The sequence below is a fragment of the Coregonus clupeaformis genome, chromosome 7, assembly GCF_020615455.1.
Source record: "Coregonus clupeaformis isolate EN_2021a chromosome 7, ASM2061545v1, whole genome shotgun sequence".
NCBI classification, from domain to species: domain Eukaryota; kingdom Metazoa; phylum Chordata; class Actinopteri; order Salmoniformes; family Salmonidae; genus Coregonus; species Coregonus clupeaformis.
Genome location: NC_059198.1, coordinates 47,175,354 through 47,183,800, shown reverse-complemented (window position 1 = coordinate 47,183,800; position 8,447 = coordinate 47,175,354). Strand labels below are relative to the sequence as shown.

Genomic DNA, 8,447 nt, shown 5'->3' with positions numbered 1-8,447 from the left:
ATAATCTCCACCCGGCACAGCCAGAAGAGGACTGGCCACCCCTCATAGCCTGGTTCCTCTCTAGGTTTCTTCCTAGGTTTTGGCCTTTCTAGGGAGTTTTTCCTAGCCACCGTGCTTCTACACCTGCATTACTAGCTGTTTGGGGTTTTAGGCTGGGTTTCTGTACAGCACTTCGAGATATTAGCTGATGTAAGAAGGGCTATATAAAATAAAATTGATTGATTGATTGATGGAGCATCAGAGTTAACCAGGCGCCTTCACACATTCAACAATCGATGGCCCAGGATGGGCAGCAGAGGCACAACAAAGTGGCTAAGTACAGGGCGAAGTTTGATCCCCGAGTCACAGCAAGGTAATTGTGGAAAACCGTTACAGTTGAAGATCAGTAGTATAATATAAATCAGTGCAAATTCATGTGTGCAGGTATGTGTAGATATAATTTGTTGCTGCTGATGTAGTTGTTATGGTTGATGATAAGGATCATGTTGATGATGATGATGATGATGATGATGATTCTACAATCTCTTTTCAATATATTATTTCCCATAGGCTTCCTAATTTCACAAGAATAGAATTGACTATAGAAAATAACAGAATGGAATACCATTCTATTTCCCACACACCCCCATCTCTGATCCTTCCCTGCCCTTCCAGGTATGACATCAAGGCCCTGATAGGTCACAGTCGCTTCAGCCGGGTGGTGCGCGTCGAGCACCGTGCAACCCGCCAGCCCTTCACAATCAAGATGATGGAGGTGGAAGCCAGGAAGGGGCTCGAGGTGTGTGAATCGGAGCTGGGGGTACTGGGCAGGGTGAGCCACCCGAATGTGGTGCAGCTGGTGGAGGTGTTCCAGTCGCCTCAGAGGGTCTACGTGATGTTGGAACTGGCCACGGGCAGGGAGCTGTTTGACCGTGTCATTGCTAAGGGCCACTTCACTGAGCGTGATGCTACTCGTGCCCCGCAGATGACGCTTGCCGTAGTGGGGTATCTTCACTCTCTGGGCATCACACACAGAGACCTGAAACCTGAGAATCTGTTGTACTACCACCATGGAGCTGACTCACGCCTTCTGGTGACTGACTTAGGGCTGTCCAGCTTTGGGAACAGGGACCCTGGAGGGGGTGAGGGTGGAGGTGGAGACGGAGGGGGCAGTGGAGATGGTGGAAGTGGAGATGGCGAAGGCGGAGGCGGAGGTGGAGTTGGAGATAGTGAGGTTGGAGGAGGCAGTGGAAGGGGTGGAGGTCTGTGTGGAGGTTCGGGTGGTGAGGTAGGAAGTGTGGATGGTGAGGGCGGTGGTGATGGATTACATTTACATTTACATTTTAGTCATTTAGCAGACGCTCTTATCCAGAGCGACTTACAGGAGCAATTAGGGTTAAGTGCCTTGCTCAAGGGCACATTTACGTCATTTAGCAGACGCTCTTATCCAGAGCGACCCACAAATTGGTGCATTCACCCTATAGCCAGTGGGATAACCACTTTACACTTTTATATTTTTATTTTTATTTTTTATTTTTTTTGGGGGGGGGGGGGTAGAAGGATTACTTTATCCTATCCCAGGTATTCCTTAAAGAGGTGGGGTTTCAAATGTCTCCGGAAGGTGGTGAGTGACTCCGCTGTCCTGGCGTCGTGAGGGAGCTTGTTCCACCATTGGGGTGCCAGAGCAGCGAACAGTTTTGACTGGGCTGAGCGGGAACTATGCTTCCGCAGAGGAAGGGGAGCCAGCAGGCCAGAGGTGGATGAACGCAATGCCCTCGTTTGGGTGTAGGGACTGATCAGAGCCCGAAGGTACGGAGGTGCCGTTCCCCTCACTGCTCCATAGGCAAGCACCATGGTCTTGTAACGGATGCGAGCTTCAACTGGAAGCCAGTAGAGTGTGCGGAGGAGGGGGGTGACGTGAGAGAACTTGGGAAGGTTGAACACCAGACGGGCTGCGGCATTCTGGATGAGTTGTAGGGGTTTAATGGCACAGGCAGGGAGGCCAGCCAACAGCGAGTTGCAGTAATCCAGACGGGAGATGACAAGTGCCTGGATTAGGACCTGTGCCGCTTCCTGTGTAAGGCAGGGTCGTACTCTCCGAATGTTGTAGAGCATGAACCTGCAGGATCGGGTCACCGCCTTGATGTTAGCGGAGAACGACAGGGTGTTGTCCAGGGTCACGCCAAGGCTCTTCGCACTCTGGGAGGAGGACACAACGGAGTTGTCAACCGTGATGGCGAGATCATGGAACGGGCAGTCCTTCCCCGGGAGGAAGAGCAGCTCCGTCTTGCCAGGGTTCAGCTTGAGGTGGTGATCCGTCATCCATACTGATATGTCTGCCAGACATGCAGAGATGCGATTCGCCACCTGGTTATCAGAAGGGGGAAAGGAGAAGATTAGTTGTGTATTGTCAGCGTAGCAATGATAGGAGAGGCCATGTGAGGATATGACAGAGCCAAGTGACTTGGTGTATAGGGAGAATAGGAGAGGGCCTAGAACTGAGCCCTGGGGGACACCAGTGGTGAGAGCACGTGGTGCGGAGACAGCTTCTCGCCACGCCACTTGGTAGGAGCGACCGGTCAGGTAGGACGCAATCCAGGAGTGAGCCGCGCCGGAGATGCCCAGCTCGGAGAGGGTGGAGAGGAGGATCTGATGGTTCACAGTATCAAAGGCAGCAGACAGGTCTAGAAGGACAAGAGCAGAGGAGAGAGAGTTAGCTTTAGCAGTGCGGAGAGCCTCCGTGACACAGAGAAGAGCAGTCTCAGTTGAATGACCAGTCCTGAAACCTGACTGGTTTGGATCAAGAAGGTCATTCTGAGAGAGATAGCAAGAGAGTTGGCTAAAGACGGCACGCTCAATAGTTTTGGAAAGAAAAGAAAGAAGGGATACTGGTCTGTAGTTGTTGACATCAGTGGGATCGAGTGTTGGTTTTTTGAGAAGGGGTGCAACTCTCGCTCTCTTGAAGACGGAAGGGACATGGCCAGCGGTCAAGGATGAGTTGATCAGCGAGGTGAGGTAGGGGAGAAGGTCACCGGAGATGGTCTGGAGAAGAGAGGAGGGGATGGGGTCACGCGGGCAGGTTGTTGGGCGGCCTGCAGTCACAAGTCGCAGGATTTTATCTGGAGAGAGAGGGGAGAAAGAAGTCAAAGCATAGGGTAGGGCAGTGTGAGTAGGACCAGCAGTGTCATTAGACTTAACAAACGAGGATCGGATGTCGTCAACCTTCTTTTCAAAGTGGTTGACGAAGTCATCCACAGAGAGAGAGGAGGGGGAGGATTCAGCAGGGAGGAAAATGTGGCAAAGAGCTTCCTAGGGTTAGAGGCAGATGCTTGGAATTTAGAGTGGTAGAAAGTGGCCTTAGCAGCAGAAACAGATGAAGAAAATGTAGAGAGGAGGGAGTGAAAAGATGCCAGGTCGGCAGGGAGTTTAGTTTTCTTCCATTTCCGCTCCACTGCCCGGAGCTCTGTTCTGTGAGCTCGCAATGAGTCATCAAGCCACGGAGCTGGAGGGGAGGACCGAGCCGGCCGGGAGGATAGGGGACACAGAGAGTCAAAGGATGCAGAAAGGGAGGAGAGGAGGGTTGAGGAGGCAGAATCAGGAGATTGGAGGGAGAAGGATTGAGCAGAGGGAAGAGATGATAGGATGGAAGAGGAGAGAGTAGTGGGAGAGAGAGAGCGAAGGTTGTGGCGGCGCATTACCATCTGTGTAGGGGCAGAGTGAGTAGTGTTGGAGGAGAGCGAGAGAGAAAAGGAAACAAAGTAGTGGTCGGAGACATGGAGGGGAGTTGCAGTGAGATTAGTAGAAGAGCAGCATCTAGTAAAGATGAGGTCAAGCGTATTGCCTGCCTTGTGAGTAGGAGGGGACGGTGAGAGGGTGAGGTCAAAAGAGGAGAGGAGTGGAAAGAAGGAGGCAGAGAGAAATGATTCAAATGTGGACGTAGGGAGGTTGAAATCCCCCAAAACTGTGAGGGGTGAGCCATCCTCAGGAAAGGAACTTATCAAGGCGTCAAGCTCATTGATGAACTCTCCAAGGGAACCTGGAGGGCGATAGATGACAAGGATATTAAGCTTAAATGGGCTAGTGACTGTGACAGCATGGAATTCAAATGAGGAGATAGACAGATGGGTTAGGGGAAAAATTGAGAATGACCACTTGGGAGAGATGAGGATTCCTGTGCCACCACCCCTCTGACCAGATGCTCTCGGGGTATGCGAGAACACATGGTCAGACGAGGAGAGAGCAGTAGGAGTAGCAGTGTTTTCAGTGGTAATCCATGTTTCCGTCAGCGCCAGGAAGTCGAGGGACTGGAGGTTAGCATAGGCTGGGATGAAGTCAGCTTTGTTGGCAGCAGAACGGCAGTTCCAGAGGCTGTCTGAGACCTGGAACTCCAGGTGTGGGGTGCGTGCAGGGACCACCAGGTTAGAGAGGCAGCAGCCACGCGGTGTGAGGCGTGTGAGCGCCTGTGCAGAGAGGAGAGAACAGGGATAGGCAGAGGCATAGTTGACAGGCTGTAGCAAATGGCTACAATAATGCAGAGGAGATCGGAATGAAATGAACTAAACATCTGGGAGAGGAGAGAGCAGGGCCTCCCTCACCAAAACTTCCACCTCAGAAACTATAATTGTTTCACTGAACCACCCGAACAAAAACTCTCCCAACTTCCACCTTTAGAAATCAGAATTGTTGTGAACCACAGCGGTTCAATGTTTCAAGGAATAGACTCAACCCACTTTATTCAGCTAGCTAACTATGACACCATAGCTAACTAGCATGCTAGCATCCAATAACACACAGTTTAGCACCAACACTTGGTCACAACAAACCACCAATAGTGTGTTAACACACTAAACAGATAATTCGTGTCCGTGTCTAGTTCCTTTCATAACGCAGCAATAATTAAACGTTGGCTAGCTAGCACAAATATATTGTATTTAGCTGCCACAGTACAGCACACAATGGCTACTGTGTTGACTCTGTTCGAAAAACGGCTAGCTAGCTAGCTTCGTGCTACACCCGGCACCGCCGAAAACAATGCTAACCTACAATAACTACCCACAACAGCCCACGATGCCTAACTATGACACCATAGCTAACTAGCATGCTAGCATCCAATAACACACAGTTTAGCACCAATACTTGGTTACAACAAACCACCAATAGTGTGTTAACACACTAAACAGATCATTTGTGTCCGTGTCTAGTTCCTTTCATAACGCAGCAATAATTAAACGTTGGCTAGCTAGCACAAGTATATTGTATTTAGCTACTACAGTACAGTTAGCTGGTCGTGTTGGCTAGCTAGCAATGGCTACTGTGTTGACTTTGTTTGAAAAACGGCTAGCTAGCTAGCTTCGTGCTACACCCGGCACAGCCGAAAACAATGCTAACCTACAATAACTACCCACAACAGCCCACGATGCCTAACTATGACGCCATAGCTAACTAGCATGCAAGCATCCAATAACACACAGTTTAGCACCAATACTTGGTTACAACAAACTACCAATAGTGTGTTAACACACTAAACAGATAATTCGTGTCCGTGTCTAGTTCCTTTCATAACGCAGCAAAAATTAAACGTTGGCTAGCTAGCACAAATATCGGATGGAAAGGGCAGTAGAAGGGATGGAGGGGGGTGGTGGAAGCAATGGAAGGGATCTAAGAGGGGATGGAGGAGGTGGCGGTAGAAGAGACTGGTCAATGAGGACCACGTGTGGGACCCCAGCGTACATGGCCCCAGAGGTGGTCCTGAGGAGTCCCTACTCCTGCCAGGTGGACATATTGGCCCTGAGGGTCATTGCTTACATCCTACTCAGTGGCTCCATGCCCTTCGAAAATGACAGCAGGCCTAGACTCAGTGGGAGGTACAGCTTCCATGGAGAGGTGAGTTGTTATTGAGTTCCATCATGCATTTCCTAAATGGGCAATTCTAACAACAACAAAACAGGGCAGGAGAAATATAACCACTTTCAAATTCATAGACAGAGCTACGGATGCAAAGACTGACCATCCATGAGATCAAAATCCCAGATTGCCCCTTTAAATGTTGTTTTCCTTTGAATGCTCTATTGGTTTGGTTGTTTGGTTGTCTGGATGTGTAGGCCCACTGTGCACAGCAGGCCAGGGTCTGAGTGAAGTCCTTCCACATCCACTGCCTGCCACGCATAAACACTCTTTCTTTCACTCAGATTTCAATCACTGTCTTTCATTCGTTGTCTTTCACTGTCACACACTGTCTTTTTTAGGGCGGCAGGTAGCCCAGTGGTTAGAGCATTGGGCCAGTAACCGAAAGGTCGCTGTTTCGAATACCCAAACCAACAAGGTGAATAATCTGTCGATGTGCCCTTGAGCAAGGCACTTAACCCTAATTTGCTCCAGGGGCGCCGTATTACTATGGCTGACCCTGTAAAACAACACATTTCACTGCACCTATCTGGTGTATGTGACAATAAAGCATTTATTTCACTCATGCAGAAGACACACACACATGATATCCTCATCATTATTTCACCACAGTCTCTCAGTTCTAATAGTATAACAGTCTGAATCACTGAACTGAACGTCTGACTGAATGTCTCAGAACCATCATATTAAGTTTTTCTCCATTGATCCCCTTCAGCGCATCAGCACGGTGACACACTTGAACAGATACGTATGTTTGTTGTGGTGTCTCCACTTTCCATTTGATTTAGTTCTTTGAAAATGCTTAGAGGGGAAATAAGGCCTTTCTTGTTGTTTATCTCCTCTCCACTCTGCTCCATGCTGAACGGAACTGGATATTTTTAACAGACTGTTCTGTTCTGTGGAGCCCACGCACACACACATAAACACACACACACAAGCTCAGTCTCTGTGGTGGTGGTGTGTGTGTGGGGAGGTTTGGGTCTGTTCTTTCACGCTGATTACACCCCAGTCTGGGATTATTCAATAGGCTTTAAAGCATGGCCCCATTCTGTTCTATGCAGCGGCGTGACATTTTAGTCTGGCATATAAGAGCCACCCTTACATTGGCCTTGCTCTATTATCCCAATGTGTGCTGCTGCTACACTGACCAGACAGACCACCAAAGGAACAATAGCTGTCTGGCTGCTACCATGCTGGGTGGGATTTCTATAAGACTTATTTCAGAATATTTCTCAGATAAATGGGGAAATGTTATGTTTGTTGCAATAAGCAGCTGTAGAATAGCCTGGTCCCAGATCTGTTTGTGCTCTTGCCAACCCCATTGCTCATTGTCAAGCCAATTCTATAGGAGTTGGCAAGAGAGCAAAGATAGACTGGCACCCAGGCTAGCTGTAGCAGCCTACCTTATACATCCCTTTGTCACATAAATACATTTTCACCCCAGACGCTTTATCTGGACATGGTTCTCCAGGAGTTCCACCAGCCGAAAAAGCTAAGTAGTAAAATTAACGCGATGCCATCAAATTGCAGGCGCTGGAGTCATAATATGCAGGAGAACTATCGCCTTATGGTGAGGATAGCCGACTTGCAAGCCCAGCTTCAGACGCAATCATTAGGCAAGGGCAATTTAAGTGTAGGAAAGGATGAAACAGCGTCTGTGCCACCAGTAAGTACAGATAGTAGTGTAAATCGCCCCCGCACAGTCCCCGCAGCCGGACAATATTCTAAAGGCTTCTGGAAAGAAATGCCGTCGGCATGCTCAACCAGTGTCGCTCATTCAGCCTACAGAAACGTTCAACCGGTTCTCCCAATTAAGCAACGAGTCAGAGGCCAACCCTCCTCTGGTCTCTCCTCCACTCGTTACGGGAGTCGCCCAAGCCCTCACCATTAGCTCTGAAAAATAGAAAACCCTTGGCAACTCCATTACCCACAATATTATACTTAAAAATAATCATCCATTGTTTACCAGGGGGCAGGGCTACTGACGTAAAGGCTAATCTGAGGATGAAGCTGGCTGAGACTAAAACTGGCGAGTGTAGATGGTATAGGGATATTGTTATCCACGTCGGCACCAACAATGTTAGGATGAAACAGTCAGAGGTCATCAAGTGCAATATAACTTCAGCGTGTAACTTAGCTAGAAAGATGTGTTGGCATCAAGTAATTGTATCTGGTCCTCTCCCAGTTAGGGGGAGTGATGAGCTCTACAATTCCCCAAAATGTTTTGATACTGTTGCAAAGCTAACTAAAAAGCAGCATTCCTCAAGAGAGGATGGCTTTCATTTCAGCAGTGATGAATTCATTAACTTCTTCGGCGAAAAGATCTTGATCATTAGAAAGCAAATTACGGATTCCTCTTTGAATCTGCGTATTTCTCCAAAGCTCAGTTGTCCTGAGTCTGCACAGAACTGCCAGGACGTAGGATCAATGGAGACACTCAAGTTTTTAAATCCTGTATCTCTTGACACATTCACAAAAATAGTCATGGTCTCTAAACCTTCCAGCTGCATGGACCCTATTCCAACTAAACTAATGAAAGAGCTACTTCCGGTGCTTGGCCCTCC

At 48.7% G+C, this 8,447-nt stretch overlaps 1 pseudogene; it reads left to right on the top strand.

The window, feature by feature from the left end:
• The first annotated feature begins 275 nt into the window (after positions 1-275).
• LOC121570262 overlaps positions 276-8,447 on the top strand; it is a 56,763-nt pseudogene continuing 48,591 nt past the window's right edge.